This window comes from Dipteris shenzhenensis, unplaced genomic scaffold (assembly GCF_047967505.1).
Source record: "Dipteris shenzhenensis isolate YYH24624 ecotype China unplaced genomic scaffold, Dip_SZ_1.0 scaf0025, whole genome shotgun sequence".
Taxonomy (NCBI): Eukaryota; Viridiplantae; Streptophyta; class Polypodiopsida; order Gleicheniales; family Dipteridaceae; genus Dipteris; species Dipteris shenzhenensis.
In genome coordinates, this window is record NW_028239332.1 from 1 (window position 1) to 27895 (window position 27895).

The window sequence follows — 27895 nt, forward strand, 5'->3', positions numbered from 1 at the left end:
TAGTACGCTATCGGTCATTGAGGAATACTTAGGCCGCGAGGGTGGTCCCCCTTAATCACGTAAAAGCGATCATGATTCAAACACGGTATCCGCGTTTTGCAACGGTAATCAAACCTGCCAGGAAAGATCTACGGGGCTATCACCTTCTTTGGCCAGATCTTCCAACCTTTTCAGAATTCCTTGAGGGGGGGTTTCCACCCCCCCCCCTTGCAAGTTCCCCCCCGCACGGGGCCGGGGAAAGCGGGGGTCCCCCTCTCGGGGCCCTTTCCCCTTTTTTTGCCTAATCCGCTTCCGCTCGCCGCTACTAACGGAGTCTCAGTTGATTTCCTTTCCTTTAGCTACAATGATGTTTCGGTTCGCTAAGTTTTTCAAGTCCGAGGCGGAGCCGCAGCACACGGCATGCCCGGCAAGCTTGGATACGGTTTCCCGATTGGAGATCCATGGATCACAGACGGTATCTCCCCATGGCCTTTCGCCTTTGAAAGCGTCCTTCCTTCTCAATGCCCAGGCATCCATCCAATGCATTCTTTTCGATACAGTAGGAATTGAACCTACCGAACACCGTACAAAATCTTAGGCAATGAGTGTCCGGTTTGTGATCGCGCAACACTCAACCTGTGACTGCGTCTCCATTGGTGAACTGAAAACGCCTCAAGCCTTGGGGACTCAACCAGTGAACCTCAGAATTCATTCTTGCCCAGGCCAAGACATTCCAATGACCTTTCGGTCGTCGAAGCGCAACTGCAAACTCCCGATCAATTTTCATGGATGATTGGTGACATTGAAGAAAAAAGCCGAGGTTCCATCCACTACCAGATGAATGAGAATTCTGCGTGGGCACTCGGGTGTTTCACCTCATTTGATTTTCGATCCCTTGACACCAAAAATACCGCCGCGTTCGGATGGAAACGCGTGGTAGCGTTTTCGCCACGGAGGTAGGAAACGCCTTAGTTGAGAGAGATGAAGAACGGTAGGCGTTTTTCCCGAGGCGGACAAAGAAGTCTGAGAAAGCGCTGGGAACCCCTTTCATTAAAGTGCCATTCTCTTGTAGAAATTTCGTTGTGCCGGCACTTACCTCGCCTAGGGGCCTCTTCAGTCCCCGGGCAAACGGGTTCTCAGAGGGGATCTGGCAGAAATGGATAATTTCATATATGATGGGTGGGCTGGTGGTAAAGTCTTTAACTGGATTGACTGTTCCAGGTTCCGTAGCTTCACCTCTTCCCAAAAAGAAATTGAAATCTGCTAAGAGGACTGAAATGGAATGGAATGGAAGTACCAAACTTATACTCCGAAACGATATGAGCTAGGAGTTCGAGATTCCTCTTGAAAACAGAATCCCAGCGGTTCCCCCGGCGTGGGGGGAGTGTGTAATCCTAGCGGAGCTAAGATCACAGCGCGTGATGTTGCGTGGAAGCTTGTTGCCCACTACCCCATGCCCGGGATTCCGATCCCGGCCCCCCGTCGGTTTTTTCGAATCTCTGGCCACAACCAAGAAATAGGACATCAAGGCAATCCACCAATCAATCCCCTTGCCCGGCTTCGGTCTACAGCTCGGCCTGGCTGAACGTCTTGGTTGGCGTTGATTGGTCTTCTGTTTTGGGCTTCGACCGAAGGTTCTCATCCTCCTTCGAACTCTATTTCGCTATGAGGATAGCAGCGCAAAGTAGTCGGGATTCAAGCGTTGGGATGATGTGTTTTTGGCGAATAACGGGATTCGAACCCGTGTTTTCAAATTCACAATCTGACACTCTGACCCATTGAGTTATACTCGCCCTTGGGGCTCCCCGCAAGCAAGCCCCAAGGGCCCGCCCAACAAACCAATTCAGACACGCCCATACTCGCTATCGGATTCGAACCGATAACCCTTGAAATGGAACAGATTCGAAGTCTGTCGTGTTTACCAATTTCACCAAGCAAGTATGCTCACTATCGGACTCGAACCGATAACCCTTGAAATGGAACAGATTTTGAGTCTGTCGTGTTTACCATTTTCACCAAGTGAGCAAACGGGGGAAGCAAAGCTCCGGGGGCGGAGATCAGAATCTCTTGCTGCTCCGCCCGACCCACCCGGGCCCCCGTCCGCCACTTTCTTCTCTAGACACCCCGGCTCCGCTAGACGGAGCTTGCTCTGGCTTGGCCGGACCTGCGGTTCTTTACCGAGGGCGGGAGGGATTGAGGCGACCATGCCGACCTGGAGCAGCAGCCCCCTGTAGCTGGCTTGAGGTCGCCCACGCTTTCTCGTGTTTATCAACCCTTTCGTTTTGCCTCCTCTTTACCGATTCATACCAGTCCATCTACGATCCGAGTAACCTTTTTGCCGAGTGTGCTTGGCGCAAAGCCCTTTTTCCTGAACGAGATATAAAAACTCGGATTCTTATTATTATTATTGGATTACTACTATTCTACTATTACTGTCATTCCCAATTGATATTATCATCAGATTCCCATTATCCTTATCACTATCGGATTATTAGAATTATTGCCCTATTCCTGGCAAGGCGGAGAACCCGGGAAGAAACCCAATCCTTTGGTCCCTACCTTTGGCCTTCATCCTTTACTAGTATTGGAGCGAAAAGTATTGACCCATACTTTAGGTAGGTCACGGAGTGAGACCTCGATTTGTTGAGAGGGCCACTTCTCCCGGGGAACCGGAGGGAGGAGGAGTTCTGTTTCGTTGAAACGATGCCCTACAGGCACTAACCTGAAGGGCTGGCAAGTGCCCCGGAGGTGCACCAAGTACCTACCCCGGAGACCTACGGAGAGGTAAGTAGCCCGATTGCCAAACCGACCTACGGGTAGCCCCGGGGGGCTGTCAAGGTAACCCGCCCGAAGGGAAGGGCAACAAGTAACCCAAGGGGAGTGTGGGGGTAGCCCCGCCTCGCAGGCGGGGTGGTAAGGTAGCCCGGTGGCCCCGGGATGAAGCGCTATCCCGGGCCGGCTCCCAGGACCCCCGCTCGCCCCTATGCTATGGGGGGCCTCTCTGTGCCGGGGAGTCCCCTTGTGGTTGGCTTTGCAGGTCGGCCTGCCGGCTCCCCTCTCGGGGTATTGAAAATTACTCGACCGAAGGGAAGAGGCCCGGAGTAGGCGGGTCCAGCTGGTTTTGGAAGCCGGTTGGCTAGAAGCATATTCCTGGGCTTCGACTCGATTTCTATCGATTCCCTTCGATTTCCGTCTTGGTGATGTTCCCCATAGAAGCATGTTTGATAAGCGCTTGTTTCGATTCCCGTGATTCGGGGCGATCAGCAGAGGCCGGGTCTTTCTCTTGTTATGGAGTCGGAGCATTGTGGGATAGAATTTCTATATGGAAGGCCTTCAGTGATCAGTTTAGTTCGACCTCGCGTTGGCATCGACCACTGCTCATCAATTGCATCGACACTACGAACCACGAATTGCATCATCAAGTAATAGTTGTGGTAGTTAGCCTAAACTTCTCAAACTCACTCCTTGGCCTAATAGGCTGAATTGATGGGAAGGCCTAACTGTTCAAATTATTGGTGATTCAGGAAGTCCTTGTTTGTGCTGTTTGTGGATGAGGTCCATATTGATCGTTTAAGTGCAGGTTTTCCGTTTTAGTCGGATACCTCCATGTTAGTGAGCCATGGTTTTGCTAGAGCGAATAGGCGTCTACGGCTATAACCGTCATCCAGCCTTTCCTAACGTCATCTGAGCAAGGGAAATCTTGATTTCCCAATTTACCGGGGGGTGGTTTAGAGATTAAGATCCTAGCCATGAGGATAGAATAGCTGAGGGCTACGAGGTGGATCGTTAGATGAACCGATAGGGAACATCTAGGAGGGTGTGGATCTGACGATCGAGAGAGTGGGACAGAAGCCGGGTAGGATATAAGCTATCTTTTTCACCCTGTTAGCCAGGGGTTAGCAGTATTTAATGGAAAATTGGGTAAAAAGAAAGAAAGTTCCTAGCTGTTCGACCCCATAGGTTGGAAGCTGTATGCTTCCGGCTCGAAGCTAGAAAAGGAGGATCATGGAAAAGCTGTATGTCGGAAGTTGGATCCTGGCTGAGCTGTTCAGAAAGACCGATTCGTAGGGAATGTGCTGATCGAAGGCTTTATCCAGAGATCGAATGGTAGGCATAGAGCATTTCGTCGCCCGAGAGGCAACTACGTGGTCGAGATATACATTGCTGCTGGGATTGAATTCCAGAAGGTTCCTTGGAGAAGCCGAAGCCTTGCTCTCGGGGGTATCCTTTCTGGCCGGTGCACATCGCTCGCTCGCAGCGCAGGCCAAGGATCTTTGCTTCTAGCCAACCTTGGGCCAAGGATCGGATCTTCCCGTTGCGTGGCTGCCCCGATCGCATAGCTTGCTTTCGACAACAAATAGGAATTCCCGTCGTAATGAGTAGGCTGGTTTATGAAATCCGAGATCCGAGGCACACTCCGCCCTAGAGCTATACACGCGCACAGGCCAACACTTTTTTCTATTCTATTCTATTCTATTCTATTCTATTCTATTCTATTCTATTCTATTCTAAAGGTCATTCAAACCAGAACAGAAACCAAATGCGGGCAATTTACAACGCAAGAAAGACAACTCGACTTTGGGGCACTCCGACAACCACCGGCACCATCGGGGAATCGAACGAAGAGAGTTCGTCCGCTAGGTGTGGTCGAACTGAGGCATGAGGGATATCAAGTAGTTACAACATTAGAGACCAGACATTCGCGTTCGCGGGATGACAGCGATCAAACTTCCTCGCTTCACTCAGTAATAGGAATCATAGGATCCTCCTCCGCAATTTCTTTCACTTGGTCAATCAAATAAGGGCTGGCCGGGGCTGGCTGGTTAGATATTGGATGTTCGAGCTTCCCTCCCCGCTCCCCTCTCATTCTTCGGTTGCTTCGCTTCTCTTTCCTAATTTGCTTCGGCATTGGGAGAGGCAGGATTCGAACCTACGTAGAAAACCTTCAACAGATTTGCAGTCTGTCGCTTTTAACCACTCGGCCACTCTCCCAGTAAGCTTCGACCTTCTGAGCCGAGATCGCGAGACATTGATAAATCGGTCAATCCACACGTCCTAACCCGTTCCAATGGACTAATCAAACAAGTAGAAGTTCGAGGAATCAAACAAGTAGAGGCATTCCCCAACGGTATATGATCCAATGTGCACTTTCTGCATCCTACAGGACTCGAACCTGTGACCTTCAACTTAGAAGGTTGTTGCTCTATCCAACTGAGCTGAGAATGCTGTACATTACTAACCACTTCGCGAAGAAAGAATGGGAAAGATGGGTACCTTTTAATTAATTAACTTTTTAGTCTCCATTCCTTATATACTACAACCGGACCGCCGCGAACACTGATAAACGCGCGTTCTGAACAAGCAGCCACTGGGGGTGACATAGACATATGTATACTTCCATATCTGTATGTCAGTTATTTCGGCCGTCGGCTGGGCGGCATTGAAGAGATCGGGAGTCAAGTCTGAATAGCGGTAACGAATTTTCGTTACCAATCTCGCAGTAAAAAAGCAAACGAAGATTATCGTATAATAATCCATGAATATTCGAAAAAGCGTAGCCATTCATATTACACCTTTTACTTAATAACCACCTGCGAATTGATGACCTCCTTGTGGGGTTGGTAGCGATCGAACAATCAAAGGCTAAGTACCAGCTGTATTTGCACTTTCTCTGTTCGGTGCTTTTGTCGTTAGCACTCTTTTGTTCATTAATCAAGCGTGTTCGTTCCGTCCGGGCATCCTAGTAAGACGCGGAACACCCGATCCCATTCCGACCCCGATATGTGAAAGGCGTTTTCTGCCATATGTACTGAGAATTATCGGGAGACGTGGTTGACAGCCCGGACCCTCATGCACACTCGTGCTGTTTGTCACTAAACATTCGAAAAAACGAATCACAAACACCCTTTAATTTAATTCCCGAGAGGGGAATGAATTTATGCCGACAATGATGAGGGAGGGTTTTGATGGGGCCCGACCCTTTTTCCCATGAAAAAAAGCGAGATAGATTAAAATTGGTAAATCGATCGGCTGAAAGCCGAACGTTTGCGGTTCGAACCCGTCTTGCCTGCCTCGGTTTTGCACCTTCCGTACAATTGAATGGTCATTTGGTGGCGCTAGCCATTCTCCAATTTTGGGCTTAATGCTGGTATGTGGCATTTATTGACCGATTATTCGTTAGAGATGGGCCTTTTTGAAACTTTTTTTAAGCACCAGAAGCCTGCTGCGAGCACAACCAAGATTCGCAGCGGAATTTTTATGTGTGTTCCTGCTAGTGAGAGAATTTTCAGCTGCGGCGAAGTGTCCGCTAGCAGCATGGTGGGCGGACCGGGGCCGTTTGGCTTTTGCCAGCAGTGAAAGCATGAATCGCCTACATTAGTAGCGGGGTCGTCGGGGTAGCGTATGATCTACGCTATCCCCTTCGGCCCCCCCGGGGCTCGTCGTAAGTTATTGCTTAGATGGCAAAATCCCCCAAAACCCTTGATCCTGGCTCAGAATGAACGCTAGCGATATGCTTAACACATGCAAGTCGAACGTTGTTTTCGTCCTTACGGGGCCACCAACCGCAAAGCCGGTTCCCCCCCTTGGTGGTTGGCTTTGCCTTCTTCTTAGGCAAAAAAAAGTGGTTTGGATTCGGTGAAGCGAAGCGTTTTCTGCTTGGTGGGGCCCCCCCCACCCCCCAAACAGAAGTGTACCACCGGCAGGATCCGCCCCGCCTTTGCTTGTCTTGTCAAATGCCCCACGTGAGAACAGTTGGAAACAAAGTGGCGAACGGGTGCGTAACGCGTGGGAATCTGCCAAACAGTTTGGGCTTTTTTCTCTGACCGGGGAAACGCGAAGCGCAGAAGGTCTTCCGACCGTCTTAGCCTTTGTTCGTTTCGCTAACCAAAGTGCTTGTAGCTCAATTGGATAGAGCACCAAACTACGGATTTGGGGGTTGAGAGTTCGAATCTTTCCAAGCATGGGTCGAAAACAACGCGTAGCGTTTTCACAGGGAAGCGCGCAGCGCCCCGCCTATCGATCAACAAAGGAACGTCGATAAGTCATCAAAGTTTCAAGTCAGTGGTTCCAATCCACAACGAAGCCGCGGAGAAAGCTATAGCGCTTTCTCCGCTCCGCACCCGGCTCTGGTTCCGCTGGCGGAAATAGCTTAATGGTAGAGTATAGCCTTGCCAAGGCTGAAGTTGAGGGTTCGAGTCCCTTTTTCCGCTTGCAGAATTACGTCCTACGGCCACTCGGGTTTTGTTCCTGACGTTTATCAGTTTCTCGGGTTGTGGCCGGAGGGTTCCGGTTGGGCCGAGGTTTCCGAATTTCATAAGAATTCCGCCATCAAAAAGATCATGCAAGAAGGCAGTATCTTCCAAACAAATTCCATAATCTGCGAATCCAGCTTTGCCCCGCCACATCCTTCCTGCTTCGTATAATCCAACCAACCAACGGCAGGGACTTCATCAACCTGGCAGGAATTCATCGATCATCAAAGAAAGCCGGCGAAGCGCAGCGACCGAAGCAAGCGATCCTTGCCCAAGGCCTTGGTTGAAACAAGTCCTCAACCCTTAGCGAAGTGTTAACCGGATCAACACCTCAAACCATCTTAACGGTGAGGTAGTCATTCCAGCCTTTACTTCGCCGAATGGGATGGTTAAATAATACGGCGAAGCCTAGAAAGTGGAAGGCTCAAAGTAAGCCTTCCACTTCGTTCGCTTTGCGAACTACTTGCTAGCCTGCAAGCCAAGAAGATCCCACATCGAAGCTACGGAGACCGGTCGGTTGATGATCGAATTGTCTCCAGTGTTTGGATGCAGGACGAAGAGACCTGTGCGCCCTTCAGCCTCGGGATCTGGAATTTGATGGTGAGCGTATTGGCCTAGCCTTGTGAGACTCGTCCAATGGCAAAGGCTAAAGGCGCGCCCGCCCCTTTCTTTGTTTTTGTCGGGTAAGCGCTACGCGCAGGCAAAAAGGCATAAGGTATATTGAGTATTTTCTAACTGTTATATACCTCATCAGGAGGTAGGATGGTACCTATAGCTGAGCTTAAGCTCGCCTGCCTAGCAGCCTTATTCCCGGAGAAAAAAGCGCAAGGCGTTTGCCTCGCCGGCGGCGTTTGAGGCGAATAGCCGCCTTGCCAGCGATTAAGGCAAATAATATATTACGTATGAGTTGAGATATGTATTACATACGTGATACTGATCATATACATATCAAAAGAGAACAGTAGGAGTTAGCTATTCGATTGCTCCGCCAATGATTTACGATATTGAATAGCCATTTCTTCCTTCTGTTCTGGGGAAGGCAGTGTCTCTCTATTTCATTTCTATGGGGAGATTTTATAGAATTATAGTGAGGTTCAGGGAATACCACAGCATTGGGTTTTTCATACTCGACCTCCGAATAGTGTGGATAATAATAGTCCAGATAATGAAAATAAAAAGGAGAAGTTTTTTTCCTCTCATAATGGAAGAGGGGATACTTTTCAGGTATCCAATAACCTTTATGACTGAAAGGATAATGGGAAGAATCTTTATAAATAGAGAGATAGGAGGGAAGTCTCGAAGGAGATCATTTTCTTTATTTCAGTTATTCTGTCGATTTTCTAATTCGTTCCCTCTTTTCTTTATACCATGCTATGTCTGGTTTGATAGGATCTCAAGAAGCTTCTTTAATAGGTGTGGGATCACCGCAGGGTACTGTAGAACCAGGAATATTGACTATTTTGGGATTGGCATAAATATGTTTATGACTTGTTGGCTACCTGGCTTATAAAATATGTTCACGAGAGGGAATACGAACCGGAATAACGTCCGATCTTTTTTCTAGAAAGGGTAGAAGATTGATGTGTTTCCCTTTAATAGTTTTTAGTAACGGTTTGAGCTTTTACATCTTTCCCTTCATGAGTAATCCGTAAGAGGGGGACGACTTTCACGAAGTATGTGATTTTTCGGAGAAATCTTCAGATTTTCGTCTTTTGGATGGTTTTTTCCGGAGCTCCTTTCGAAAGGAGGGAAACCCCAAAATTAGGTCGGCCAAATTCCCAGATTTCCCTCTTTTCCATGATTTTTTCAGAAGCCTCTCCCTCCGAATAAGGGGAAATCCCCACTCCCGAATAAGGGCTCTCTTTCTCGGATTGAGTCTTTTATGCCGAACATTTTCTCCTATTTGACGACGAATTTTAGATCCTGATGCCGACGTATTTGTTTCTGTCCATTATCTTTCCGTCTTTGATATTCATGACAGTTTGTGGTGTTTGGGCAGAGAACGCTTGGCGTTTTCCGCGTTGCCACCTTTTCCGCGCTTGCTTGGAAGTTTCGAATGCATGAGCATAGCCCGTATGCACGGGAGCTTCGAATGCATGAGCATAGCCCGTATGCACGGGAGCCCCTTTCCTTCCTGCGCTACAGCCGCTTCCCGAGCTTCTTGCCCGCGTTGCGGCACCCGCTTTTCCCTTGCTTGGAAGGGGTTCTCTTCGTTTTTCAACCCAATCACTTTCAGAATGCTATGGATTTTCGGAAGACTATCAAAAGGATACGCGAGAATAGGCAAATACAAAATCTTGCTGCCAAAGGCTGCTGCCAGAGCCTCATTTTTCCCATCTCTAATTCCATGGGGTTCTTCCGGGGAACCGATGGCGCTTAGCCCGGACCAACCCGAACCGAGGGTCCCTCCCCCAACCCCGAAAAGGTAGGAATCTGTTCAAATCTGGTATCGGCGGACGGTCGGGGATCTCTATGTCGGGTGTTTGGTCTAACCCCTCACCTGGCCGAAGGGAACCTCTCAGCAGCAACAGATAGATTTCCGTTTCGCCTGCAAAGCGCGAGGCTGGAATCGTTCTTTGGAGAACACTTAGCCCAAGGTTGGGAAGCTTGGATCCGGGGTACCTCGTTTGAGGTCCCGTTCGCGACTTCTGCCCACCGGGGGATAGACGCTCGCGGTTCTGGCGGCGAAGTGGTAACCAAAACCTATCCGAAAGGATGGAGTTTCGAGATTGGTCAGCCTCTTGGGGCTTACTCGTCTTGGCCTTGCTTTTCTTTGTGCCACCATATGGTGGTCCGAATCGCAGCCAGGAGATCCGGTTATAATAGGATCTTCAGAAATTCTGGTGTACTGGGAGACGACCCAGTAATAGGTGGCCGCCGGGTGGCGAATATATATCGTTGATTATGCCCCGTATAGATGTCACTATCAATTCGAGTAGGAGCCAAATATCTAATAATGGTTCTTACGAATCTGCCAAACGATTTATTTGGCGGAACATTGATGTGTCGCCTATCTCTCCTAAGTGGATAACCGCCGTCCGTAGATCATCGGCGATAACTTTATCCCCACTGGTGGAGAGGCTCCGGGAGTACCGTGAGGTACGGATAGCCGAAACTTATCGACTATTCGGAGCCGGGTATAAGGTGCTTGTTAAGCCCCCCAGACACGGGCGTTGGCTTCGGCACAAAATAATGATGCATTCACCGTCGGGACCTTTTCCGATCCCGTTGCAGTGGTGGCTGTCTATTGGTCAGACAAGACCACGTGACGCATCACATCAAGCGCTTCTTGGCGGCCATTAGGCGTTGGGAAGAGTGGAAGGTTGACTTCCGGAACATACCGATACTCATCTCAACGAATGGGTCCGGGACGGGAGAAGTACGTCCTTTCGTCCTGGGTAAGACAATGGACTGACTATCTCTCACCGAGACTGGTAGAGATAATGGAAAGGGGACACTACGACGTGTCGGTGTGGTGGAAAGCGATTAATGTCGTTCCCACATCACCGGATTATCCGAGGGCTGTGAAAAACAGTCAGTCAAAGGTATGGAACTATGTTCCGCATCTGGGATGAGGTTTCCGCACCGATACGGGGTCCACGGGTGCTAGATGAGGCATCATCTGGCATCAAGCCTTGGGTCACCCAGAAAGAGCAGGAAAGGCTCGGATGGGGGTAGGGGGGGAGGATGAGAATCGGCGGTTGGCATCCGGTTCAGTTCGGAGAAGAAGGGTTGGCATGTTTATGTGTTCCGCACGTCAATATCGAAATCCACGTGTCCCTTGAGATGGGCAAGAAAATAAGGCTGCAGGGAGTGCAGTTCAGAATTGACGAACCGAAGGCAGGGATAATCCCTGAAGAGAATACACGAGAAGCGTCTGGGAATTGTGTATTCTAGAAGGGTAGTGGTCTAATCCACGGCAACCACTAACTCCTCCTGAAGGCTAGAGAGGGGTAGGGAACGAAAAACTACTGACAAGGTTATTCAGATTTCCACCCTCTTGATCAACTACGAAGAAGAAAACATGACAAATAAACGGAGTCTTGCTATCATGCTCACGGTGATAGGTTCCTAGAGTCAACCGGTCTCCGGGGGCTACGGCCAGAGGTAGAGCAACGATCGTTGGGCAGGCTCTATGGCTGGTGTGGATGGCGAAGGGAAAGGGTCCGAACGCCCGTAAGGGTGGTTCGCCTGGCTGCGTCGATCAGAGGTAGTTCCGAATGGGACCATCCAATTCGGCTGGTAAACGCCTAAAAAGACGGGACAGTTGTCGGGAGAGACCTTGCGGGCTTTTTTAACTTGTCAAATCTCTTTCGAGAAACGGCTAGTTCTAACTCCGGACCAGCGGCAGTTGAAGCTTACTCGGGAGCATCATAATATTAATGATCAACTCCCACTTCGCATCGAGCGGATTAGATTCTTGATTTGCTAGATTGGCTAGAAGGTGCTTCTAAGGCCGAAGAGAATAGGGAATAGTTGGGTTTTCGGGTTCTCTATCTGTTTCATAAACAATGGCTAATGAGCCGAGCACCTCGAACCCGCTTGACGAGAGAGATCCTGGAAGATCGAAGATCGACCGACCCCTGATAGATTACGCGCGACATCGAAGGCACTTGGCACGATAGCTTCTTTCTTTGATGAGCTGGCCGAAGGGCAGCAAGGGAGTTAGAAGCTGGTCTGAGGTCGAAGACCGAAGGTCCAATACGAGATGGAGCTGAAAGCAACATCGAATGAAGGCATTGAGATTGGATGCTGCTGGGAGATCTTTGCTCGACCTACCCCCCGCCTAATGATCGAGGGAGCTGAAAGCGACTGAGATCGTAGGGTTTGTTTGCCAAAATAATGGGAATGGTCGATCACTTCGAGGCGAAATAAGAAAAATTGTTTGTTGGCTCTCCGAATAAAACATGATAAGAAAGAATGCCTTTTTGAATGAAATGGGTTGTTTGGCTTTGTCGAATCCAAATGGGGGGACACGAAGCAGAGGCAATCGACGCTGAGCGAATGAATTCAAACCATTTGTTTGCCAATAAAATTCTAATTTCATGAAGAAATTGCTTATTTATTGACCCGAATGGCTGAAAGAAATGACCAAATTGGATGAATAATTCGCCCCAGCAGAAGCTAAAGGGCTATCCGACTTGGCTGGGTCGATCTCTGATACTCCAGCATCTCTGCTCCCTACCGGCACAAGATGAAATATCTCGGGATTAAAGCCGAGAGAGCCAGAGAAAAACGTATAGAATGTGCTCTTCCCCCTGTTGGACTAGGATTATTGCGAAATCGGATTATTGTTATCTGTGCTAGTCAATCATGAAAACAGAGCGATCTGTATTGATCTATAAATTTGCGTATTATAATGGAGCCACGACTGATTTGACCTTTTTCTTCCGCTTCAGGAGAATAGTTCCAATGGTAGAACAATGGTCTCCAAAACCAAAGGTTAAGGGTTCGAATCCCTTTTCTCCTGATTACCTAGCTCGGTACGAAGAGGTTGCGTTTCTTTACCACAGACAAGTATCATACTGGATATGGGGCACATAGCGCTGGGAAGGTCCAGAAAGATATACAAGGACCAGCTATTGCCCGGTTCGACAGGGCCCTAGTAGAGGTAACCAAGGACAAATGGGCCTCAGCCGCCTATTCTTATTTCCCCCAGTCGTACAAGTTCGAGATACTGGCGTAGCAAAAGTGCGTATCATTTGGGTGGCTAAGGGCACCTCTCTAGGCTACCTCCGGCCGGCCATCCGGGCCATAACAACAAATCGGAGGCGGTTCGCCCTTGGGATATCTTTTCCGCTTTTAGCTCCTCCATCTCTTGTGCCGGACGGGAGGGAAGGACGGTCAATTCCGAAAGATTTTCCTTCCTTTGCCTAAGATTTGGCCGTTTCTCCATTTCCGCCATTTCTTGTTTTGGAAATGGGGGTACTTGTTGGTTCCCTAACGGGAACCCCAGCAACTCAGCGCTTTATCTCCGGAGAAGCGCTTTTGCGCGCTTCGCTTCGAGGGTTATCTCTTTCCGGAGCGCGTTTCGCGCCCCGCACGCCATTTCTCTCGGGAATCGGGGAAGGGAATCTCGCGGCCCTCTTCTTCAACCGGAAGCCAGGCCACTTATCCACCACTTCGCTCTAACTAAAAGGCCGAGGGATGGATGCACTTCAATGGCGCAGCGACTCAGGGCACAAAGCGATGAATTACCGGTAGGGATATGTAGTAAGATAAAGCGTCGAGCGATCAATGGAAGAACACCATCGAGAAACGCACCACTCATGGTGTGCTCTTTGATAGTTGATGATCTGGCAATTCCAAGCAAGAGGGCCGGGGGGACGAGAGGACCTTGCCCGAGGGGGGACTCGATACGGGCCGGTAGGCACCGTAGAAGGAAAGGGAGGGCTGTGAGCCCCCTGCAGAGGGTAATTAGCTCAGTTGGTAGAGTGCCTCGTTTACACCGAGAGAGTCAGCGGTTCGAGTCCGTTATTACCCAAGGTTGGTTTTCCAAACCAAACACTGTAATTATGAATTGAATCCGGCGTATGGTTTTCAAATCCACTAATTTGATTGATGGTGGTACAACCACGGGAATCCCGGAAGGGGCAGAAGGAGCGAGCCCGCTTTATCCGCATGACGAAGAAGAAAAAGCTGAATAATACTTGCAAAAAACGTTATCACAGTTGAATGAGACGGAGGAAAGTGGCAGGCAGCCATCCACTTCGTGTCGTGGATGGCTGCCCGCCACTTTCTTCTCACAAAGCTTCACTGCAGCTCCATTGGCTACACGAGCGCAGCAGACGCTTTGTGTAATTCATCCACACCTGCGATTTCTCCTTCGGACTGCATCGCAGGTGTGGAACCACTAAAAGCTTGACAGATGGAGGCAAGGTTCGCAGAGAACGTGAAAAACGAGCAATTCTTTCTTTCTTGGAAACCGAAGAAAAAGAAGGTGCGCTGTCGCATGGCGTTTTCTTGGTTTATGGTACAATTCAAACTACTAGATGGTCATGAAATCTGTGGACCTTTCAATTCAATTGAAAAGCGTTGGGCGAGCGGCAGGGCGTGGCTCCGCTTGCTGCATAGCGAGTAAAGGCCGGGGGGCGGCTGGCTTCGCCTAAAAACCGATCCGAACTTGCAGATTGTGCCATTACTACTACGAGGCCCTCGAAATGCGACAAGACCACGGGTTGACCAACCTTCCTACTGCCACCGCCTTCAGGTGCGAAGCAGGGAGCCCTAGCCCCCGCCCGGCGCTGCGCGGGCCCGCCACGGCGGCCACTCACTTCATTTTCCTCGAAAGCCTCGTTCAGGCGGAAGATATAGTTTCAACCTTCGGATCTCTACTGGCATAGCCGTGCCGAGTGGAAAGATCCCGATGAAGAATCTACGATGATTCATGACGTTTGGGAAAATAGCTTAGTTGGTTAGAGTGCTGGTCTGTCACGCCAGAAGTCGCGGGTTCAAATCCCGTTTTTCCCGGTGAAACTTGAATCAGATTTCCTACAAGCAACGTCTCTGGGAAAAACCCAGTCTTGACTGCTTCTCGAATTTTCTAAAATTTAGTAATGACACGAGTTATTCTCCCTCCGATGGTCCACCCCGCCAAATTCCGTCCGGGAGGGATGGAAGGAGAATGGGAATCGGGATGATGCTCCGGAAGATGGGAATTATCCGTGCAACGATGCTCCGAAGCGTGGTTATTATCCGAAAGAAGGGAGGGAACCTTCGAAATTTACTAATTAGGGAGGAATGACAGGGAAAAGGGCGACTCCGTGGGATGTCTCGATAACAGAACTGACGGGATTGTACGTGGGTATAGTATCGATGAACATATTAAGAATTTCGCTACGACGCAGGGACTTTCCGAACAACTTTGGGATTTGAATGCGAATGATTGGGAGAGTTGGTTAGGCTGTTTCGACAAGTACAACCTGTCATTGGAGGTGTGGCAAAAAATTGCACCGCAAAAAAAAAGGGAGATTCGATATCGAAAATTTGAATGGATTCAGAGGGATCGGGGGAAGCTTTCTCGCTGAGCACGAATATGTCCTTCGTGAGAAACGAAACGATTATTCCATCTATACCGAAACCCCGTTCCTCAACCTAAAGTTGTGTTTTTTTGCGGTTTGGTGATTTTCTCACCAAACCTGAAATGGGAGTTTATAGATCATTTGAGTTTTTACAAATCGGAAGATTAAGAACATGAACTTCTCAAATAGCTACACCTGGTTCTGGGCCGGTTGATGCGAATACTATCGGAGGAGGAGCGGGATGTGCTAGTAACGGAATACCCATCATGGGTAACATAGTCCGAGCAACACTGGAAAATGTGACTAAAGTATAACCAGCCACTTTATTGGCAAATAGACATATTCCTAAGCCCGATGCACGAAAACCGAGAAGAATCGACTCGACTTTTATTCGATAATTCAGACAGGGATTTCACCACCGAAAGTCCTACCACAAGTAGAATGGCTAAGTCCTTAAAAACACCCAGCGGCGAGGTAACCGTGAAAGGAAAAACAGGGCCGAAGGATTATCATCCATCTCAGCAGCCGCGGAGAGCTCCTCCTGATCCGCGGGCAGATTCTGCTACTTCAGTTTCATGGGCAGCGTCATCGTATGCATCCGCATAGGTTTCGTGGACCTGAGCTCCTTTCGCCGCAATTTCCCCCATGGCTTTCTTTTGTTAACCCCCCCTTCCCTTCTGAAGTGTCAGCCAACTCCTATAATCCTCTTTCCTCCCCTTCCAAGAAAACCATGCTTGGTTGGATCAGTGTGGGCTGATGTTTTGTCCCACTGGAAAAGCCGCCGAATTCGTCACCAACTGGAAAGCGGAAGCGACTCACTGTCTCGTCTCATTCTCGGAGGCGGGGATGCTCTCAAATAGCTAACAGTGCTTTCGACTAAAGTTCCATTTCCTGGCACGACGGAGCTTATACTGTTTATTCGTGCAACGGTGCACGACGCTCTACCATCCCATTTAGAAATGATTCCGCAACCATTTGCGTACTTGAACGCAAACTGAATAGTAGTAATTCATGCTATTCCTCGAACTCAGACCACAGAGCTTCCTAAGAACTGGGAAAATGCTATGAATCTGTTTAAATAGCTTCGCCTCTTGCCCTAAAAGTCGCTCCGAAAATGTCACTTAAAGTCTTTTAACTGGGGGAAACAAAACCCACTAGACGAACAGCTACTAATACCTCCTCGTTATATACTGATATTCATTCCGAACTCGAAACACTAGAGATTGAAATAGCAAATAAAATCAATTCGCGCGTAAATCGTACTTATATTCCGTTGCTCTTCCCCGTCCGTTCTTGATATTTATGGCAGTTTAAAGGCTGGCAAAAGAAAAGGGCTAACCGCATTTCTGGACTTGTGCCGAGGGAGAAGGTTCCTGCTGGCCGGTTTCTTTCCTCATCAGGAGATAGGTTACACCTATATGCTTTGCTTCAGTTTCCTGTTCGGTAGAAGTTTCCTGCTTTAGGTGAGTGCAGGGGAGAAGCAAGGGAAAAGCAGAGCGCTTCCATGAAGGGAAAAGCAGATGGAAAAGCTTTAGGTTCCGGGAAAAGCTTTAGGTTCCGGGAAAAGCTTTAGGTTCCGGGAGAAGCTTTAGGTTCCGCTTCTGGCAAAGGTTTAGAAAAATGGGTTCAAGAAGGTTAGGTTCTTCAACGGCGCCACTCGAGATGGAGGCTTAATTACTCCTCCATCGGGAACCCAGGGGAACCGCTTTGCCTAGCTGATCCTTCTAATACTCAATTCCGGCAACATGAATCCTCCATCGGCAGGGGAACCGCTTCCTGTTTCTTCCTGCCTGCAAAGCCTAGCTTCATCATCTTATTCGTGATCGCTTCCCCGGAATGCTGCCAGCAATAATCGAAAGAGGATTGGGATCGAGGGGAAGAAAAAGAAGCGGAAAGCTGTTGTTCATTCCCATGGAACAGATTCGAAGTCTGTCGGGGAAGAGCCACTTTCCCAACCCAAAAAAAAGTGTTGTTGCCCTCAAGTTTTCCTGCTAGCCCTTGCCGTTGCTAAAAGTGCCATAACATTTTTATTGACCCAATTTCCCCTCTCTCCTCTCATGAAGGCTAGCGTTTTCGCGCGCGGGAACCCGACAACAAGAACGCGGGGTCTACAGGTCAAACGCCTCCAACGAGTGCTACTTTCCCTGCTCGTACGCTGGCCTTCTTGCCTTCAAATGATTGGGTTCCCCGATTGGTTATGACGCGAACCCGCTAGATCAGCCAAAACCATCTGCTCATCCCACTGAAAGCCACTCCACAAGAACGAGAGTGCTCAACGATGGGCAAGCTCCTTCCACTGAATCCGCTGATGCGTGGCTAATCGAGGCTACGAGGCACAGAGCCAAAATCCGGGGTCCCTTCTGGGCTGGGAAACCTGGATAAGTTCATAAGTTCTAGGCCCCTAGAAAAAAACTCTGTTCTGCCCGCCCATCGTCCGAATCATTCGTCCGGAACCGAGCTGCCAAGGCTGGAAGCGAGCATTTGATCCGGTTCACGCGTGAAGGAGAGGTGTAACCACACAGACATTCCGTGGGATGGTAAGGTGGAACCCCCCCATTCCCCTAATAAAATGAATGAATTCTGCAATACGGGGAAGAACGGTACGAAACGATTCCAATGGTTCCCCGGGGTAGGTAGGGATTCAGGTAGGTATGACATAATTTTTTGGAACGGAAATCGAATTATTGGGGGGAAAAAATAGTACTACCAGTTGGATGCAATACATGTGTATTATTTCATTCAATACTGAATCACCCACGGAAATGGCACCTGAATCAATTACCATTTTAACCAATCGAATTGATCGATACGAGTCGATCTTCTATTCCGCTGGATAACCGAAGCAATGGATAACCCAATAGCAGCTTCGGCAGCTGCGACGGCTATTACGAATATGGAAAAGATTTCTCCCTTCATTTGTTGATCGTCAAGAAAATTGGGGAATGCTACGAGATTTCTATTGACGGCATTCGGAATCAGCTCGAGACACATCAGTGCCCTAACCATGTTTCGACTCGTGATTGATCCGGAAGAGCCACCCGAAAAGCAAGCGATTTTCCCGCCATTTCCCGAGCCATTTCTTTTCCGAATTCCAAATCCTGCCATTTTCCCACCTTATAGAATGCATGCATGCCATTTTTCCACCCGAAAAGCAAGCAAGCTCCGATTCGATCCAAAATTCATCGTCGAATATTCCGTATCAGTCACCGACGTTATCGTATAATAATAAGAAATGATTGTTGCTTTCGCTTCCATTACGGGTAGAATTCTTTCATTCTCTCGAAGATCAACGTAAAGTAAGATTAATCGTCTCGCTTGGCATGAATCATTAGGGTTTTCTGGTTCTGCGTTCTCGGTTCCTCGAAGAGATTCCAGGAGATTTCGACCGGAAGGAAGATAAAGGTCTGCCGAAATCACAGCGGGAAGGCCTCAGGCTGCCCGACTCACCACCCTTTCTAGTTAGTTCGAATCCGACTTCCGTTCATTATGACTGCAAGGCTTGTTGTGACGACTTCCAATTCCAACCGTGGGTTTTCGAGCATACGCTGAAAGTGGTGGTGCCTCCCCGAAAATCCCGCTCAAATCCCCGCATCCCGCCGGCAACACAACGGCCCGTAAGTGATCGCCTAGATCTACCCTCGAGGAGGACGAGGGTTCATCAGCGGAGCGGTTCCCCGATGGACTACTGATCGCATCCTCTTCGGGAGGCCCTGCCCCGTGTCTCCTCCTCCATGAAGGGATACATCCATATTGGTTCTGGATTAGCTCAGTCGGTAGAGCAGTGGACTGTTAATCCATGGGCCGCAAGTTCGAGTCTTGCATCCGGAGTTGGGAGCCAAAGGCAAAAGAAACCGAAAAATTTCATAGAAATACTTTCTTTTGTTCACTGAATACGGTCCACCGGGATAACGTGAAGGGAAGCCTGCTAAGCGCCTGAAAGCTCACTATAAGCAATGCCTCAGGCTTATGGAATTCGAACAAGAACTTCAAAATGAAACCTTGAGACGAGTCGTCGGGCATATACAGAAGTTCATAACATGGAGTGTGGTTTGGGCGATGCAAAGCAAGTATGGCTTTGTATCATGGAGCAGTTTCTATCGAACCTCCGAACCCCAAATCACATCATCATTGAATAGGGTTCGGCTCAGAGAGAGTTGAACTGGATCAATGAAAGAATAAATACTCGAAGAAAGGTCTTCACGCCCTTCCCTTCCCTTCCCTTCCCTTCCCTTCCCTTCCCTTCCCTTCCCTTCCCTTCCCGCGTGGAGGAGGAACCGTCCAGTATCCCCTCCGTCTTCAAGTATTTCCTTGAATCTGCAAAAACTATCCGGAAACTCAGAAAATATCTCGTTTCCGCGTTTTTAACCAAAAAACCGAGTTTGATCCTGGCTCAGAATGAACGCTAGCGATATGCTTAACACATGCAAGTCGAACGTTGTTTTCGTCCCTTCATGGAACAGTTGAAAACAAAGTGGCGAACGGGTGCGTAACGCGTGGGAATCTGCCAAACAGTTTGGGCCAAATCCCGAATAAACGAAAGCGAAAAAGCTTCGATAAAGCGTTAAAGCGCTGTTTGATGAGCCTGCGTAGTATTAGGTAGTTGGTTGGGTAAAGGCTGACCAAGCCGCAGATGCTTAGCTGATCTTTTCGGACGATCAGCCACACTGGGACTGAGACACGGCCCAGACTCCGTGGGGAGGCAGCAGTGGGGAATATTGGACAATGGGCGAAAGCCTGATCCAGCAATATCGCGTGAGTGAGTGAAAAACGTCGCGTTAGCGAGGAAGGGCAATGCCGCTTGTAAAGCTCTTTCGTCGGGTGCGCGATTGTGACAAGACTCGAGGAAGAAGCCCCGGCTAACTCCGTGCCAGCAGCCGCGGTAAGACGGGGGGGGCAAGTGTTATTCGGAATGACTGGGCGTAAAGGGCACGTAGGCAGTGAATCAGGTTGAGAGTCAAAGGCGCCAGCTCAACTGGCGGAATGCTTTCAAAACCAATTCACTCGAGTGAGATAGAGGGGAGTGGAATTTCGTGTGTAGGGATAAAATCCGGAGATATACGAAGGAACGCCGAAATAGCGAAGGCAGCTTTCTGGGTCTCTACTGACGCTGGGGTGCGAAAGCTTGGGGAGCAAACAGGATTAGATACCCTGGTAGTCCATGCCGTAAACGATGAGTGTTCGTCCTTGGTCTGCGGATCGGGGGCTCAGCTAACGCGTTAAACACTCCGCCTGGGGAGTACGGTCGCAAGACTGAAACTCAAAGGAATTGACGGGGGCCTGCACAAGCGGTGGAGCATGTGGTTTAATTCGATACAACGCGCAAAACCTTACCAGCCCTTGACATATGAACACTTGACGTATGAACACTTGACATATGAACAAGTGTGCTTGTCCTTAACGGGATGAAACGAAAATTCATACAGGTGCTGCATGGCTGTCGTCAGCTCGTGTCGTGAGACGTTTTTGGTTAACTCCTATAACGAGCGAAACCCTCGTTTTGTGTTGCTAAGACATGCTGCTCTCAAAGGATCAATGTCATCATTCACCCCCTAAAGCAGGAACATAGAACATGGGCTTCCGGCGAACGGTTCCGACGAGCGAGCCACCCGGTAATGGATGGTAAGTGAGCCGGTACCTGGGCCCATGAATCTGTGTTCAGTCTTAGGCCGGGATTGATGACACTCCCTCTGTGCCGATGTTGCACTCACAAAAGACTGCCCGTAGTTCTACTATGGAGGAAGGTGGGGATGACGTCAAGTCCGCATGGCCCTTATGGGCTGGGCTACACACGTGCTACAATGGCAATTACAATAGGAAGCAAGGCCGTAAGGCGGAGCGAATCCAGAAAGATTGCCTCAGTTCGGATTGTTCTCTGCAACTCGAGAACATAAAGTTGGAATCGCTAGTAATCGCGGATCAGCATGCCGCGGTGAATATGTACCCGGGCCCCGTACACACCGCCCGTCACACCCTGGGAATTGGTTTCGCCCGAAGCATCGACCAGGGATCACCCATTACTAAAGTGTTCCACGCCTAGTTGAGTGTGGCCCACTTTGGTATTGGTGGTCTTCTTGGCGCATACCACGGTTGGGTCAGTGACTGGGGTGAAGTCGTAACATGGTAGTCGTAGGGGAACCTGTGGCTGGAGGGAATCCTAAAGGAAGGCGCCAGCGTCCCTCCATTAACTGTACTAACGTCGGTAAAGTCAATTCGTTGGGTAAATGGCCGGGCGCTATGCGCGAGGAGAAAGCGCTATGCGCGGGGAAAGTTAGGCAGATTCGGGCTAACAAGAAATGCACTTTCCCAGGACGGCAGATTACTTTGGCCGGGCAGAAGTGGGCACTTTCCTTTAGGGAGCCACGTGCAAATCCACTGAGAATGGAAATTTCGTATATAGAATCCGCAATTGGACCATGGAGTGCAAATCCACTGAGAATTGTCCAAGGAATGGAAATTCAATCTTGCTTTCTTTGGCGTACCCACCGCGGAAAGGCATCGATTCCGGGAAGGAATTTCGGAATTGCGTATTCTAGTGGATGCGGCAAAGGCTCGCCGCACCCACCAAGAAGTTGGGCTCGCACTATCGTATCTGTTGGGGGAGCGTTGGCTCGCACTCCCCGGCAAGTTGAACGGTTGAATCATGTTGGCACACCATCGACTTTCCCTCGGCACCATTCCACGGGTTCGATTCCGGGATAGCCTTAAACTGCCATGAATATCCCCAGCTTTAATAACCAACACCACAAGACATGCCTGGAAACGGAAGAATGATTACAGAGCAAATGGCGACGAGTATCAAGGGAAAATTGAGGATTCTACAGGACGACTTCGCCGAACACATGGGCACGCTAAGAAACTTCCCCGGCCGCCCGGGGCCAGGCGATCTCAGTGAGCTCTCGGAAACCCTTTTTGTTATCCGTGACGCCACCCTGCCGGATATGCAATCGGTAGCGAGGCCTTTGGTGCAATTCGGACCGCCGTTCGATGAGTTGATGGAAGCTATAGACTGGGCTCTCGCCCCCCTGTGGCAAACCCCGCTTCCAAATTCACGCCGAGGCCTTCAGCCTATCCTGCCCCTATTGACACGAGTTGGGATCAAGTGGGAACTCACCGTAACCGAGATCACCGAAAAGGTAAACCTGGGGTTGGACGTGCGAATATGGGATTATTTCGAGCCAAATGTGTTTCTTTTTTATTTTCCTCCTATTTATGAATTTGCCCCTATTTATCTCTATTTAGTCATCAGTTTGCTACTTTCCTTGATCCTAATCGGTGTTTCTTTCGCATTTACTTCAAAAGGTTCGGCTTATCCGGATAAATTGTCAGCTCACGAATGCGGTTCCGACCCACTTGATGATGCCAGAAGTCGTTTCGATATATGATTTTATTCGGTCTCCCCTCCATTTATTATCCTCGATTCGGAAGTGACCCCTTTATTTCTCCGGGCAGTATCTCCGAACAAGATTGGTTGGTTCGGATTTTGGTCTATGATGGTGTTTGCATGGATTTTGACCATTGGATTTTCTCATGAATGGAAAAAGGGCGCTCCGGATTGGGAGTAACCGACGTTGGAAAGTCAAGCTCCAACGAGGCAGATGCATGATAAACGCTTGGCAGCTTGTTAGGGCCGTACGCAGAAGGAAAAACCCAGATTGCGAAATACGCCAAATACTACTACTACTACTACGGCCAGATGACTTTCGATTCTTAAATAGCCTTTATTTCCTACACTTAACTAGCATTCGATAGATTATCTAACTCTGAGCAATATAAGTTATCGGCGGGGGTTTGGTTCGTTAGCTGGTCCTCGTTCAGTCATTTAGATCATTACCGGCGTCTTCTCAGCTATGCATCATACACCCCATGTCGATCCGGCTCTCAACAGCGTGGAGCACATCATGAGAGATGTGAAAGGAGGCCGGTTGCTTTGTTACATGTATGCCAATGGGGCCAGTATGTTCTTCACTGCAGTTCATATTTATATTTCCTGCGGTTCGTATTATGGAAGTTATACCAGTTCTAGGGAATTCATTTGGTGTCTTGGAGTGGTCATCTTCCCATTAATGATCGTCACTGCCTTTACAGGCTATGCATCCCCTCGGGGTTAAATGAGCTTTCGGGGAGCTACAGCAATTACCAGCTCAGCCAGTGCCATACCTGTAGTAGGAGACACTATAGTCACTCGGCCTCGGGGTGGTTTCCCCGTAGACAATGCCACCTCAAATCGTTTTTCCAGCCCTTATTACTCACTCCTTTCCGTAATTGCAGGCGCCAGTCCTATTTATTCGGCTGCATCATATTAATACGGGTCCAATAATCCATTGGGTATAAATTCTTCTGTGGATAAAATTGTTTCTCATCCCTATTTTCACGTCAAAGATCCAGTAGGTCGGGTAGCATTTGCCATCTTCTTCTCCATCCGGCTTTTCTACGCACCTAATGTCTCGGGGCACCCCGACAATTATATGCCTGCGAATCCGATGTCCACCCCGGCTCATATTGTACCAGAACGGTATCCCTCACCAATCCATGCCATTTCGCGAAGTATCCCCAACAAATTAGGAGGAGTGGCCGCTACAGGACTAGTCTTTGCGTCACTATTGGCCTTACTTTTCCTCAACACTTCTGCAGTACGGAGTTCAAGTTCTTGACTAATTTACTAAAGAATGTTTCGGTTGCCTCTGGCCGATCGCTTACCCTCAGGTTGGATTGGATGTTAACCAGTGGAGGCACCGTACGTTACTATTGGATAAATGGCTTCTGTAGTGTTTTTCCCCCATTCCGCTATCACGCCTATTCCTGGCCAAATAGAAACCAGATTAATAATGAATGCCGACGATACTACGATAAGTCGGCACTTCACCCGTTTCGCTCCCATCGTTGCGCGCACGCCCTCAGCAAACCGAAAGCAAACCGAGCCTCTGAAAAAAAAATTGTTTCTTCTGGAAAAAAAATGGGGAAGGGCTTTTTGCCAAATATTACAGGGCGGGATGAAGGGAGCGATTGCGAAAGGGGGGACTTGAACCCCCACGAGTGGCCTCACTACCACCTCAAGGTAGCGCGTCTGCCATTCCGCCACTTCCGCTGCTTCGCATGGCTCTGTCGCCTAACAGAATTACACTGAAGCCTTCGATAAGCGCCACCTCCGGGACAACGCCTTCAAGCTGTCGTATTGGAAGTGACTTCCAGTTCCAGTTGGATCGCGATTACCTCCCTAGCAAGCGTTCCAGCTACTTCTGAGACAAGCGAAGCGGCAATCGGTCAGGTAAATTGAATGGATTGTTGGCGAGGAGGGCTAGCCGGGTCAGCCAGGACGAGATGCGGATTCGAACCGCAACCTCTCGGATTTTGTTCTCCGCCTCGGGAACATCTTTCCCTCTTTTTTCCGTTTGTTCTCACTCGAAACAACGTAACTGAGGTTCGCCGGATCCGGCGCCACACAGGACTTGCTGAGGGCGGCGGAGAACCTCCGTCTTCAGTGGGGGCGCCGGGAGGGCAAAGTGGTAACGTTGTGAAAAAGCAAATGGTTTGTGAGGAATGTCTGTATTAGAAGCGGCAGTTCCGTTAGCAAGTTCGGGAGCTCGCGGTAGCGAGCGAGCAGTTCCGTCAGCAAGTTCCAGCAAGTTCGGACGGAAGCGAGCTTTTTCTTTGCCGAATGCCCGTCCAGCTGCACTGAGGGATTGATTTGACGGCTCACGGGCCTTGCCGAGCTACACCGCTCCAAGAGGATAGATCCAAATTCATCAATCTTGGAAAATAGCAGCGCGTTGTCACCCTTGGCAACTGGCATTTTTTTCCCTAAACTCCTGGGCAACTGTCATTTTTGTCCCCAAACCTCCCATCCTTGGCAACCCCAGCGTTTTCCCCAAACAAACCCCCATCCTTGGCAACCCTGGCGTTTTCCCAGCCACCTCAGCCACTAGCTTCTTTGTCCCTAACCCTTCCTCCTTGGCCACTAGCTTCTTTGTTCCTAACCCCCCTAACGGCGCGTTGTCCCGCCATCCTCTATGCGCAAGCGGAATGCTACGCTTTCCCTACGGCCTAATTGCCTTTCTATAGACGAAATTTTCAGTGCACACGGAGTGGAGTTCTTAAAGTCGATTTTCCGGCCCCTCCCCATTGAATGCCAGAAAATAATCTCCGAATGCGCCTCAAATGCCCAACGAACGAAGGCCAGAAAATTCCCTTCGAATGCGGTCGACTCTAACGTTTGACTGCGCCAAAAGGCGATTCCTTGCTTTTCGACCATGGTGGGGGATCGGCCAATAGGCCTGAATTTAGGCCGCTGGCATACTTAAGCCAGTTCTCGCCACACCTTCCTTACCTTAAAAAGAGGCTACCTGAAACACAAGATCGCTGCTCTATTTTTTTCATGAACAACCTGACAATACATCGCAAACTGCCGGGTCTAATGCTCCTTTGCTGTTGTGAAAGCAACCCCGTCTCAAGGTTTCAGTTGCCCAATGAATTATTGAGCTATTTCCTTGTGGTAAGACACGAGGCTGCTTACAATACACACTGATCAACGACAAATTCGTCGTATGGATTCTGCTGGTTGGTTGGCCCGTTCCTTCAACTCGGCAGTTAGGGAGGACGACAGGGAACGAACTGTACATGGGAATAAGAAAATCAATCAATCAATAAGTCTTGCCTCGGTAACACGCCCAATGCAATCCCCGACGATCCTGGCCGAGACTAGATGAAATGGTCACTGGTTTCCGTTTCAATGATTTCTTCCCCGCTTATGTCAGCTCTTGCCCCCCCGGCCTTCACAATTCCTATGCTGGTCGCTCCATTTCTCGAGTCAAGCCATAATCCCAATACTCCAAGGTTACCGCTAGATCTTTTTCCACCCCTACAGCTCTGGAAACTGATCCTGGATCAGGGCGATTACTGCGATTGACGAAGAATGGTATGTGCTTGAGTGCAATCCATCGGAATGTTGGTCGGAGCCTTGGGTCTGGCATCGGTGGATCCCTCGCTTGTCGAGACGCTGTCACTTGGTCGCTCGCGCCTCGATAATGGGCTAGCTTAACTAGAGGGAAAGGGAGAATTATTCAGAACGAACTCCACCAGGAATCTTTCAATCGATAACCACCATGTCTCATCTGACCCAGTCTCGGGGCGTCAAAACGGTGACGAATTCACGGATTGGACCGTGTTAGGCCGGGGCAAGGGCCATGAAAACGATGGAATGGAAAGGCCTCCGCTCCATTTCCCCCCACAGGCCAGCCGAAGCTTGGGTGGGAAGTAATAATAGTAATAATAGAGCCCGCATAGCTTGGGTAAGCAAGGCGCAAAGCATCAAGTTCTACGAGGGACTAAACAAACAACAAGTCTAGCCGACAGTGGAAATCGGAAAAAACCCGGCCACCTCACGATCGCCAGAGAGTCCGAAGGCCTGCTACACTCCTACGCTTTGAGGAGAGCCACCTTATGATCGCCAGAGAGTCCAAAGGCCGGCTACACTCCTACGCTTTGGGAAGAGACCGTTAGGTCTCGCAGCCTTCTCTCTCCTCGGTTTCTTTCATAAGCTCTCGAAAGAATAGTAATTCGATATGGCAGTTGATTATTGGTAGCTCTAAGCTTATGATCTTGCTGGGAAAGGGATGGATGTCTGAGCGGTTGAAAGAGTCGGTCTTGAAAACCGAAGTATTCAGAAGAATACCGGGGGTTCGAATCCCTCTCCATCCGTGAGTACGGCCATAAGTTAGCATTCTCACGTTTCCCACCCCGATTTGAAGAGCGCTTCTTGTCAGTTATGAGCAGAGCCGAGCCTAAGAGGTTAAAAGAGATCGTCACAATTTCATTTATGACGCGTCTAGCCCAATAGGCTCTATTTCATTGAGCGAATTACGCTGCCGAGAGAATCAAAATATACGGCGGTGTTTCAGCTTCCCCTAATTGCTACGCCATCTGAGCCTTGCTCCGCTACCGGCGTTCCTGGCTTTATCCAGTTAGCAGTGAAGAAGTTCGGGTTTTTCAATAAGAGCGTTTTGAATCGACGTGCGGATATGATGGAATTGGTAGACATGCCAGGTTTAGGTTCTGGTGACCAACGTCGTGGGGGTTCAAGTCCCCCTATCCGTAGCAGTTGGAACCTCGAAGTTATGCCATCACTAGGCCTCGCCGAAATCAAATGGGTTTCTTCTCTCCGGCCTTCAATCATTGGGCGAATAGTCCCCCTAACCCGAAGAGTGATCTTTGAACGTATATACGAACTGTCATAACTACTCAATCACGTGTTTCAGGTTTGGGTATAGCAGGACTTGAACCTGCGACCATTAGGTTAAAAGCCCAATGCTCTACCAACTGAGCTATACACCCGAGTATTATTGTTATTATTATTATTACTAATTATGAGATAGATTTCTATGTAGTAATTGAACGGCAAAGAACAACTCTGACCTAGGCCGGGCGTATCGCGATGGCATTCTAGTAGTATACATGAATGAATGTTACCTAGGCAACTATCCCTTGGTTCAGACGCTTCATTTGCGGAACGAGATAAATAAAGGTATAATAATGAATCGACAAATCATGTGCTTCTAGGAACCTTCTCGTTAATCGAACTCGCCATCCAATAGAAGGAGTTGGCAAGGCTAGCTGGTCCTCGGGGTAGATATAAGAGAGTTCTCGGGA

The 27895-nt window shown here is 49.2% G+C and overlaps 6 non-coding genes and 1 pseudogene across 6 annotated transcripts; 3 read left to right on the forward strand and 4 right to left on the reverse strand.

The window, feature by feature from the left end:
- Positions 1-1699: 1699 nt before the first annotated feature.
- Positions 1700-1772, reverse strand: TRNAH-GUG (transfer RNA histidin (anticodon GUG)). Its single transcript has one exon. It is a non-coding gene; the product is annotated as a tRNA-His (tRNA).
- A 148-nt stretch (positions 1773-1920) lies between these two features.
- TRNAL-CAA (transfer RNA leucine (anticodon CAA)) lies at positions 1921-2004 on the reverse strand. Its single transcript has one exon. It is a non-coding gene; the product is annotated as a tRNA-Leu (tRNA).
- A 2884-nt stretch (positions 2005-4888) lies between these two features.
- TRNAC-GCA (transfer RNA cysteine (anticodon GCA)) lies at positions 4889-4971 on the reverse strand. The gene has a single exon. It is a non-coding gene; the product is annotated as a tRNA-Cys (tRNA).
- An 8672-nt stretch (positions 4972-13643) lies between these two features.
- Positions 13644-13716, forward strand: TRNAV-UAC (transfer RNA valine (anticodon UAC)). The gene has a single exon. It is a non-coding gene; the product is annotated as a tRNA-Val (tRNA).
- A 912-nt stretch (positions 13717-14628) lies between these two features.
- Positions 14629-14702, forward strand: TRNAD-GUC (transfer RNA aspartic acid (anticodon GUC)). The gene has a single exon. It is a non-coding gene; the product is annotated as a tRNA-Asp (tRNA).
- A 4923-nt stretch (positions 14703-19625) lies between these two features.
- On the forward strand, positions 19626-21406 carry LOC147879399 (18S ribosomal RNA; annotated as a pseudogene).
- Positions 21407-27507: 6101 nt separating this feature from the next.
- On the reverse strand, positions 27508-27580 carry TRNAK-UUU (transfer RNA lysine (anticodon UUU)). Its single transcript has one exon. It is a non-coding gene; the product is annotated as a tRNA-Lys (tRNA).
- Positions 27581-27895: the final 315 nt, after the last annotated feature.